The sequence below is a fragment of the Talpa occidentalis genome, unplaced genomic scaffold, assembly GCF_014898055.3.
Source record: "Talpa occidentalis isolate TD23 unplaced genomic scaffold, MPIMG_talOcc4v2.1 talOcc4.9, whole genome shotgun sequence".
Taxonomy (NCBI): Eukaryota; Metazoa; Chordata; class Mammalia; order Eulipotyphla; family Talpidae; genus Talpa; species Talpa occidentalis.
In genome coordinates this window covers 67,802,062-67,813,322 of record NW_023605305.1, presented here as the reverse complement: position 1 = coordinate 67,813,322, position 11,261 = coordinate 67,802,062, and the positions used below count along the sequence as shown (strand labels likewise).

At 41.3% G+C, this 11,261-nt stretch overlaps 1 long non-coding RNA gene across 1 annotated transcript; it reads right to left on the bottom strand.

The window, feature by feature from the left end:
• Nucleotides 1–7,133: 7,133 nt before the first annotated feature.
• LOC129145129 (uncharacterized) lies at nucleotides 7,134–10,849 on the bottom strand. The gene is made up of 3 exons (XR_008550229.1): nucleotides 10,825–10,849; nucleotides 7,736–7,856; nucleotides 7,134–7,439 (listed from the first exon to the last, which is right to left on the bottom strand). It is a non-coding gene; the product is annotated as an uncharacterized LOC129145129 (long non-coding RNA).
• Between the last annotated feature and the right edge of the window lie 412 nt (nucleotides 10,850–11,261).

Sequence of the window (11,261 nt, the reverse complement as noted above, 5' to 3'; positions counted from 1 at the left end):
CTTTTTCCTTCTGACTTACTTCACTGAGCATAATTCCTTCTAGCTCCATCCATGTTGCTGCGAATGGCATGAGTTTATATTTCTTGATTGCTGAGTAGTATTCCTTTGTGTATAGATGCCACATCTTCTTGATCCAGTCATCTATTTTTGGGCATTTGGGTTGTCAAAAACATTAATTCAAAAGGATATTGCCATATTATTTTATATTTTTAAATGATCATATAATTATATGTGAGATTTATTTATGTGTATTTCCTTTTGGCTGATTTTATTTTCTCCTTCATTCTTTCTCCTCACACTCCATTCTCTCTATCAATAGCCATCTTAGCATTTAGGAAATTTTATCTTTCAACTGTGTCATATGGTTACTTTCATACATTCATGTGATTGCCTCTTTCTCCTTTTGCCTTCCTCCCTCCCTCCCTTCTTTCCTGTTTCCTCCTTTCTCTCTTGTCTCTGCCTCCCCCTATTCTCTCCTTTCTCCTTCCTCCCCCTTTTTGTTTCTGTTACTAATTACTGGATCCCCACTGTTACCTGAAACCTCCAACATATCCTTTAATCCTCAATAAATACCTGTAAATCAATGAGTTTATTCTGCTTTTTCTATATCTTTCCCATTATCCTTCTATTTCTTCATAATTTCCTCACTTCAGATATTACCTTAGTCTCAGTCATCTAGTTATGCAGAACTACAGAACTAAGGTTTACCACCAGTTATATATATATATATATACACACACACATATGTGTAAGTAATCTATGTATATATGTAAACTGCTAAATATATGTTCATGGTAAATATAGGTCCCTGGGTATATATGTTTGTGTGTGTGTATGTACATATAAAGTAAATTGGTGACTATCTAATATAAAGAAAGTTTAGGTATATAATATAAGCCAAAATGTTAACAATCTTTTGCTCATCAGGGCCCAAACTACTTAAAAAGAAAACCAATTTTTTATCAGATTTCCTGAAAGCACTGCTTTGTTCTAGAAGAAATGGATAAACATAGTCAAGATACTCAAGAAAAAAGAGAGATAGTCACAGACTTCATACTCAGCCACAGTGACTGCAGGTGTGAAGGGCTATGGCAAACTGTCAACAGCAGTTAGAACTCAAGGCCAGGAAGTAGCTCTGCAGAACTAGAGGACCAAGGACCACAGCCACAGGGTTGGTGCTGAGCAGCAAACAGATATTCACCAGCCTTTAGAATTTGTCCAGTTCCTTGCTTTTATTTTCCCTTTTGGGGATCCTTTCTATATGCATTTGTTTATCGGCCAAGTCTGCAAATTTCTTTTAGATCTTTTAAAATTCTTTCTTTGTTTCCTTTTGATTTTTCATGTTCCCTTCATTGCATCATCCATCTCTCGTTCACATGGACATCGTTCACTTTTGGGTCCCTTCTGGCTCATCCTCATTTATGAAATAATTTCTTTTACTCTTAATTTTTTTCACTTCTCTTTCCCCTCTTCAAAACTTCTATTTATCCAGTCATCTCACTTCTGAGCATTTCTAATTCTAAAGTATGCTGTTATTCCATAATTTCCATCATTTTCTTGATCTCTTTAAACTCGTGTTAAAATATTAAGCAGCAGTTTTAATCTGTGTTGTGGTATGCCTTGGAGGCATGTTCTCATTGGCTATAAATTGGATATTATTCATTCCATGGAAAATTTGAGTGAGTTTTAGTAAAGAAAATAGTCCGTAAACTAAAATTTTATTTTCAATTCAAGTAATTCAATTGAAGGGATGATGCTAAATAAATAAAACAATTTTTATGTGGAGAAGATAAAATCCATAAAGGTGAATAACTTAGCATAGAAATAGGTGAAAGAGTTTTAATTCCACATTAGTTGATCACAGGGACACATTCTTTTTAAAAAAAAAAGATTTATTTATTTATTTTATACAAGAACCAGGGTACAGGCCAGATGTGCGGGAGGATGAAAGGATTCACCAGAGACAGAGCGGGGAACAGAACAGGCAGACTGAGGAAATGCACTGCTGAGGAGAGCAGTGGGCGGGACAGGAGAGGTCTGCCACTCCATGTGGGACCCTAAACGGCCGTCTGGGATTGAACTGGTGCTGTGGAGGCTGTGGACAGCTTCACAGCGAGGTGCTCAACCGCCTCTGCCACCAGGGGAGGCCTGAGACATATTCTTTTCTCAGGAATTGTCAGGGAAGCCATTATTGTTGTGTGTGTGAAGTTAAGGGAGTCTCGTTTGTTTGGATAACAGTCATGTTCCTGGGAACCTTGTTATCTCTGTCAAGGAATATAAAGTTAGAGACTTGGCAAAAATATATATATATATATATATATATATATATATATATATATATACCAATTCAAAGCACATTTATAAGAGCTTTCTCTTAAAAATTATATTTTTGAGTCTTCATGGGAACTTTTATCTGATGATATATATTTACTGTATCAAAAAAATAATTCTATTCCCAGGTACTTTGGATGCTGATAAAGTAAAAATTTTAAATGTGAATTCACTTAACTTTATTTTTAGGAATATCAAGTTTTCACTTACTGAACACTTAACTATGGACCAGTGCCTCTGCTAAGCACTGCACATGCATTACCTCATTAAAGAAAATGACTCAAGCAAGTATGTTTAAAAAAAGAGTCCTGCTTTATAGATGAGGAAGTTGAAGCTTTGAAAGTTGGTGAAGGCTGCACAGTGAGCAAGTGGCACCATCAAAATTTGAACCTGGGTCTGTTTGAACCTGAAATTGTGTCCCTGACTGAATTGCTGTGTCCACTGCCTTAACAGATAAAGATGAACACAAACAGTTAGTTCACTTAGTGGTGAAAAAGCCATATCTGGAAAATCATTTGCCTACTATGTCTCTATTCACAAGGTCACACAGTCCCCATCCCCATCTCCTTTCATTCTGTTGTCTTATGCCCTTTCATTCTGGTGTGTGAACCTCTACCTCTGTAGGGTCACCCAACCCACAGCAAGTGGCATGGCCCACCGGTTAGGACAAGGAACACTAACTTTGACTGGTAGTATCTATGCATCTTTGGGTCAACTGCTCAATATCATTGAGTTTCTGTTTCTCACTCTCTAAAACCATCATCATCATTTACTTTGTATGATTACTGAGGGATTAAATGGAATATTAATAGAAAATACAGTGCTTTACATGTGATAAGTGCATAGTGAATAAGGAATAGAATTAAGATTATCTATCTATCTATTTATCTATCTATCATCTATCTACCCACCCATCTTCTTTCATGTCAGATTTACCTAAGAAAAGTTATAGGAAGCAGAAATAAACTGCATCTTTCTTTAAACTGTCTTCACTGGTTCATTTAATGCAAGCCAAGGTTTAAAATGGACTTACTATCCATTATTTTCTGCGATCCTGTTTCGGTACTTGATTTTCATTCATTGAGGTCTTTGCACTTTGTTCCAAGGCAGATAATTGGGCAGGTAGGCAGGAATGAAAGGGAGAAGGATAGAAGACATTCGGGTATAATTTTCATCTGTCTCAGCATCCCTTCTGAGAGGACTGTAAACCTTTCCCAGGGTGCTAGGTGAGAATGACACCCTTCCAGTTTGCATGGCATGATAACATTGGTTTTTTTTTAGAGCTAATGTCCATTGTAACTGCCTGTTCTATTTGTTAAACTTTTAAATATTCTATTTAGTTTTGGGTGGACAGCTTGGTCTGTGACTAGAACTTCTATTCCCCCAAAACAGAGGTAGTTGAATGCACTGAGATTTGGCAGAATGAGCTGAAACCTAGAACATTATTCAAATGTTTCTGTCTGGAAGGTAACTGAGTTTGTGGGCTCCATGGATTATACATTTTCAACTTTATCAACTCTCACAAACATGCTTTTGGGGTAGAGTTTTAACATAACAGATGTAGTCCCTGGTCACTCAGTGACCCTCTTCCCAGAGACTATCATAATTTAAAGTTGAATTTATTTCATCAAGCTCTAGTGCACTTGAAGCTCCATGGGAAGCTTATTACAATTCAGGTCCTGCAGCCCCACCAGAGTCTGATGAGTGAGTGTATACCGGGGAGTCAGAAACATGCATTCCTAATAAATACAGTGGGTATTTTTTTACTTAGGGTCTCTGGATCACTTTGGGAACTACCAATTTGACATACTGCCTTATTTTGTAGAAGAGGAAAATTGTTCAAGGACATGCACTTAAGGACATCACAAGTCTGCTTGTGATAGGAATTGGATTCAAGTTGAAAAGTTTCTTGGGTTCTCATCAGGCTAGCACAGGACTCTGAAGAACAGAAATACCCAGGCTCTATATCTTAGTTAAGTAACAGCCAAGTCTAGGAGATAAGAACAGATAAAGAAGCAAATGAATCATGCATAGGAATTGTAAGGTGAGCTATAACTGGGAGCATTAAGGGTCCCCAAATCTTCCCCAGGACTCACTCTGCCCTACTTACTCCTCCTAATGGTCCTGAAAGATAGTAACTATTACCCAGTTTTACAAAAAGGGAAATGAGACTCACAGAGAGAAAGGGATTTGCACAAGGATACTGTAAAAGCAATACATGAATGAGTCAGGAAAATGATGATGACAGTATTGATAATGAACTAATGGTGGTGACATTGAGAATGATAATGGTGGTGATGATAGTGAGGATGAGGATGAAGATGCTGATGCTAATGGTGAAATGATGGTTGTTGTGGTGATGATGGTGATGACGGTGGTGGTGATGAGAATGACAGCCAGGATGATGATGATAACGATGATGATGATATTAGCAAGTAATTTTAAAACTGGCATTTCTGGTGTTTGGCCCCTGGGTCAATCTCAGTGTTAAGACATTACACCCATTAATTTACTTACTCCATATTCAATGGTAGGTATTAAGTGCCAGGCATTTCCACTCCAATTCAGGATTTTTAATAATGTTTATACTTTTTTGCCACAAGGGAAGAAATCTGGGGATCACCATTCTCTTGTTCTTCTTTAAAACTTAAGAAATAACTTTAAGTCAAAATCTTGAAGTTCTAACAACTTTAGAGGCACCCAAATGAACAGAGGAGCTGATCTTGATGGAATCTGCTTGCCAGGACTATATAAATAGCAACTTGTTCCTACACTGCACCTCATCTGCACACATCAAAAAGCACATTAGAAGAATATTAAAATGTCAAGTGGGTTAAATCTGAAATGTGACCTAACTTATTATCTTGTGAGGGGGGAAAAGCTGTCATGCACACAAATATTCCCAACTGATTTGGATATGTTCCGGGCTGCCAGGCCTCTTCTGGAAGACATGCAAATGGCCACGCTAGGGCTATATCCAGTCATATGGCTGGCTTGAAAGATCAGGACAATCGCTCTGGGTAGGCTTCTTTAAGCAGCTTTTCTAAGAAAGTGATGTTGTTTCCAGTATTTTTTTTTTTTCCCAGATGCCCCCTCCAACCGCTCTATAGACCTATCTCTGATCAAAGTCACATCACAGGTGGCTTTGGGGAATTCTCCCTGGGATTTCTAAGTTACCAGCCAGAGGCACTGCCGCCTCTGAACAGCTCACACAACTCCATAGCCATGATTTGTGCTGTCTGGTGGCCACCAGATTCCCACTGGAGAGTGTATGGGTTTAGCAGACTCAAACTTTTGATGAGAAGACCGGAACTCAAAGTAGTTTATAAATTTAAGAAATCTCCTAAATAAGATTATCAGTACATCTGGCAGAGGTAAATCCCAGATACATGGTGTGTCCATTGACCATGACTTTGAGGGTCAAGAAGAGAGATAAGGGATGTCCGAGGATTCCTGGGCTTTGCCTCTGTGAACTTCCAATGAGTTGGAGGAGTGGAATGAAAACCAGTTGCTGCACAGGGCCGGGGGATTGTGGTGGAGGGTCACCTCCCTACTCTCCACCCCAGATAAGTGCCTGTCCTTGGTTCCACAAACACGAGTGCTAGTGGGCTCAGCACATCTCCAGGAAGAAACTAGAACACTGTACTATTGCGCAACCATCCAGCATTTGCTTTGGATGTTTTCGGATGCGTATACAGCAGTAAAACAAAACAAATAAACAAAAATCAATCTGACTCCCAAGACTAAAAAAGTCTAGGAATAGGAACTGCTTCAGATGAGACTTGCCCCAGTGTCTTAGCAGCCATTAGCACCAGGAGTGCTTATAGTTCCCTTTACTGAATGACAGTCTTCAGAGACTATTCATGTTAATTCTTAGGAAAACATGATGAACTAGCTATTTTTTAAATTGATTTACCATTGGTTTATAATACTTATTGTGCAACATAAAACACAATATGTTTTAGTATAGCTTCACACTTCAATAAGTGTATATACCCCCACCAAAGTTCTACTACCCTTCACATTGCCTCTTTACACATGAAGGCAGAAAGGTTAAGTAACATGCCCAAGGCCACACAGCTAATAAACAGAGATGCTGGACTTAAGTCCTCAGTCTTCTCACGCCTGAGTTCTGATCTCAGCCATCCTATTGTGTTCCCTCTGCATTGGATTGAATTGGAATTGATTGTCACACTGAAAGAACTCATGTTTCAGCATAGGAGGCAGAGAAAGGATCTGCCTTGATGATCACAAGCAATGTGAAACATGAAATGCCATCTGAAGTGAAACTGGGGGTCACACAGCAAAGCAAATCAATCTGACACATCCACCCTCAGAGCAAACCAAATCCAAATCGCCCAAGACAGGTTGACTTTCACCAGTCTGGAGAAATCCTGGTGGTAATGACTTTAGAACTGCCCTTCCCGCTTTCTATGTAGGCTAATTTTTTCCCTAAAGGCCATATTGCTCATAATTACTTACGTCTCCTCTGAGAGGAAAATCAGGCCTCCCTGGGGATGCAAAGGATTAAGGGGACAGCCTATGAAGCTGTCCACAGCCAAAGCAGCATGAATTTGATCCCCGGCCAGGAGGTGACCCACATGACGCAGCAGACCTCTCCTGACTCACCTGCTGCTCCCCTCAGCAGTGTACTTCAGTCTGTCTTTCTGTTCTACTCCCCACTCTGTCACTGGTGGATCCTCTCACCCCCTACACCTCTGGCCTGTACCCCAGTTCTGGCATGCATAAAAAATTTTTTTTACTTTATTTTATTTTTTAATTTTATTTTTATATTCCCCATACAATTGCAACCCCCTTAAATAAATCTTTTTTTTTTAAAGAAAAAATCCCTTGCCCTGTGGGGTGATGTGCATGTACCCTCAGATGTTCTTAGCAGCCTCCTTCTGGCATAGTGGGGAGCTGAAGCATCGGCTGAGGTAGCAGGATGCCAAAGATGAGGCAGGTGCAAGATGAGCATCCCATGGTATAAGCCGGAGATGCAGGCAAGGGCAGGGCTGGAGTCAGACCAACGTGCAATGGAACAGTCATTTACTACCTTTGTGACCTTGAACAGGTCCTGTCTCTCCCCTGAATCTCCCTGATCTTGCCTGTGAAGTAGAGACCATAACAGTTACCTTTCAACAGATCAGGATTAAGGGTGGTATATACATAGGCATTTGTGTGTGTGTGCATTACTGGTACATATTTAATATCCCATAAATGGTTGTTATTGTCGAGGTTTTCATTTATTACCTGAACAGGAACACAGCAGACCCCCATCTTTCTTGGACATAACACAAGTCAGCTAATATGTAAGCTAATTGGCCCAACAATAGATGGTGCCACTTATATGTGGAATATTGAGGAACCAAACAAAGGGTCAAAGACAAACACTCAAACCAACCCTTGAAGACTTGAGATCTGAGGCATCCAAAAGGAGATGAGCAGGGCTGAGAATGGAGGCACAGGGACTGGGGCAGAGACCTGTTAGTGTTTTGCTGGTGGGAGAACAATGGTGACCACACCTGAGGGGAGAAATCCTTTACTGTAAAAATATCAATGAGGATGTAAAACAATGGTGCTTCATTAAAAAAAATAATTATTTAAAAACAGTATCAGATTCAAATGAACACCTATACCCCTATGTTTATTGCAGCACTATTTACAATAGGTAAAACCTGGAAACAACCCAAATGCCCAAAAATAGATGACTGGATCAAGAAGATGTGGCATCTATACACAATGGATTACTATTTGGCAATCAAAAAAGATAAACTCATGCCGTTCGCAGCAACATGGATGGAACGAGAAGGAATTATATGCTCAGTGAAATAAGTCAGGGGCCTCCCTGGTGGCACAGCGGTTGAGCGCTGGGCTGCGAAGCTGCCCACAGCCTCTGCAGCAACAGTTCGATCCCCGGCCGCCGGGCGAGGGTCCCACATGGCACGCAGACCTCTCCTGCCGCCCGCTGCTCCCCTCAGCAGTGTACTTTGGTCTTTCTCCCTGCTCTGCTCCCCGCTCTGGCTCTGGTGAATTCTCTCACCCTCCCGTGCTTCTGACTGTACCCAGTGCTTGTATAAATAAATAAATACATCTTTAAAAAAAAATGTCAGAAGGAAAAAGAAAAATATCAGATAGTTTCACTTATAGGAGGAATATAGGGGAACCAAATAAGACATTGGGGGGGAAATAACAATAATACAAAGCACAACAAAACAAAACAAAAACAAACAGACAATTATAAACCAGAGACATCTGCAGGGGAGGAGGAGGGAGAGGGATCAGAGGGAGGGAGGGAGGAGCACAGGGGACTGAGGTGATGGTGCACGGGTGCCTTGGTAAAGGAAATTCTGTGGGGACTACACATAGGGTGAGGGGGGAAACAAACATTGTTTAAAAATGAACAATGAGGGGGGAGGGGAGGGTGGGGGAAAGGAAGGACTAGAGTCAAAATAAGGGGGGGTGCAATTGTATGGGGAATATAACCAAAATGAAAATGCATACATTGTGCAAAGATGAAAAATGATGTAAGAACTATATAAAATAAAATAATTAAATAAAAAATAAAATAAAATAAAATGTAAAAAAATGATGTACAAAAAATGATGTACAATGATGTACAACGATGTACAAAATACATAAATAAAAAGAAAATTAAAAAAACAATCAGAGAAAAAAGATATATTAACCTGGTTTCATTGCTTGATAACTCACTGCTGTGAATACAGTAATTCCTATTTAGAGTCTGGGGGGCAATTCAAATCATACATTTTATTGAGAAGATTGTATGTTTCAGCTGCATTCACAAATTTCTGAAAGTCTCATGATTCACCCTGTATGGCTGTCAGGCACCTAAATAACCCATGAATGAAGCATATTATGCCAATGACCTCAGTGGCTGATTTTAATTTGATAATTAGTTCATGAAGGACTATTTACTATTTACTCTGCCAGGTGTGATTCTTACTGCTGGGGACAAGATAAATTTAACAGTCTCACCACATTTAAGTTCTCCTATCTCCTATTTTCAAGAAATAGGTTGGAGGGGCAGGGAGGCCAGCCAAGAGGCTAATTGTTGGAATATGTAAATTCCAAGTGAGATGCGGTGTGGTCTAAGGTAGGGTGATAGGGATCGTGGGCAGGTGGAAGTGTCAGCATTGAGGTCAGGAAGAAGACACATCAACCTTTCTCCAGCATGTAACCTTGGGGTTCCAGCCAGCAGGGTGGGGTGGGGAGTCTCTGGCTGGCCTGCATCTGTGCTCAACACAGGAACATGTGGGGTAGGGATTTGGGGATTTGATGTGCAAAGGCACCTTCCCTTCCAGAAAACTCTGAAGCTATAACTCTCATTTAAAAAACAAGAGATCATAATAGGTTCTTATACAGTTCTGTGACGGGGCAACCCCACTCTAAAACGGGTTGCCTGACTGTGGGTCCTCACCCACACACTTAAAAGTAACTTACACTGCAGGCACACACAAAAGGTTAGCAAAGGTTATTTACAAGGGAAGGGGAAATGAGGAAATGTACAACTCAGGGAGAAAAGAGGGTGATAAATTCTTAAATGCGTCCTACCCATTCTGCTGACCTGGAATCCCAAGTGACCTGCCGAGACCAAACCTGCCTGGCCAAGAGCACAAGCCAAGTGCCTGAGATCCCACTCACATGGCTGGTTTTATTTACAAACTGAGAAAGTGGCTGCTTAAACTCTGCCCTTAGGTCCTTGCAACTTCCTTTTGGGGTCATGGGATTTGTAGTTCCCAGTGTCTTGATGGAGTGGGGGTGGAGTCCACAAAACCTGTGTGGAGTTCGCTCAGGACTTCCTTTCCCCCTAACAGTTCCACAAGGAAATTCACATATGTGTCCACTCATGTCCCCACCTTCTGTCTTGCCATGGGAACCTGGCCATGGGCAGGAATTATATGCTCAGATGTAGAAAAAGGGTAAACAGAGCCAGACAGGAGACCTCCTCCACAAAAGACCCCTCGAAACCTGATGTCCCAGCAGATAGCAATCATCAGGGACTGACTCCCCCAGTTATGAAAAAAAAAAAAAAACCTGTGAAAAAAGATTATAAAAGGGAACCCCAAGTTCTTCCCATGCAGGTATTTCCCATCTTTCCCCCCTGCTCCCTTGCAGGGTATTTCAATAAATCTACCTTTTCTGTTCTCTACTCTGTCTCTGGTGATTTCTTCATCCCTGCACCTCTGGCCTCCTGTCTCTCTCCCTTGTCTGTCTGCCCTTTGGATATCTTTCTAAAGCATAAATTTAAACATCCTGGTATTTGTTTTATTTTTAAACTGCCTCTGGGAAGACATCCAGCTCCCAGGACAAATCACACAAGGCTTGCTGCTTTTTGCCTGGCCCCTGCCTCTAGCCGCCTGGCCCTATCTGACCTGTGCCCATCCCACCCCCTCTCCCCTACCCGCCTCGGGGAAGTTTCTCTTTGCAAGACTATGTCCCACTTTGACCCACTGGAAAACTCCTACGTACCTCTCAAGACCCAATTCAAATTGATCTCTAGGCAAAACATTCCTCAAACCATGGCAAGATGAGCACAGCCACGCCCTACTTTGCTTCTCCCTAGAGTTTGAATTACCCTCAGCAGACAGCTTCCAGGCTATTCTTCTGTTCTCATCAGGTCGCTGCAAATGGTTTACAGGGCATTCCAGCCTGGAGATGTGTATGATGGGATGAGGGGTGACCAGGTCATTTCTGACAGTGAGCAAATAATTAGGTCACAGTGGGCCATGATGACTAGAAAGGGGGCCCATGACAGAACAGCAGGAGCAGCAGAGTGGGAGAGGAGTTGATCTCCGGGCCCTTGACCTGGCACTTCCAAGCTCAAGCAAGTCTCCTTGGCTGCTGCACTGCAGTTTAACGTGGGAGCTGGGCCTGACAAGCTGCTTGCTGAGCTGATAAGTGTCCCT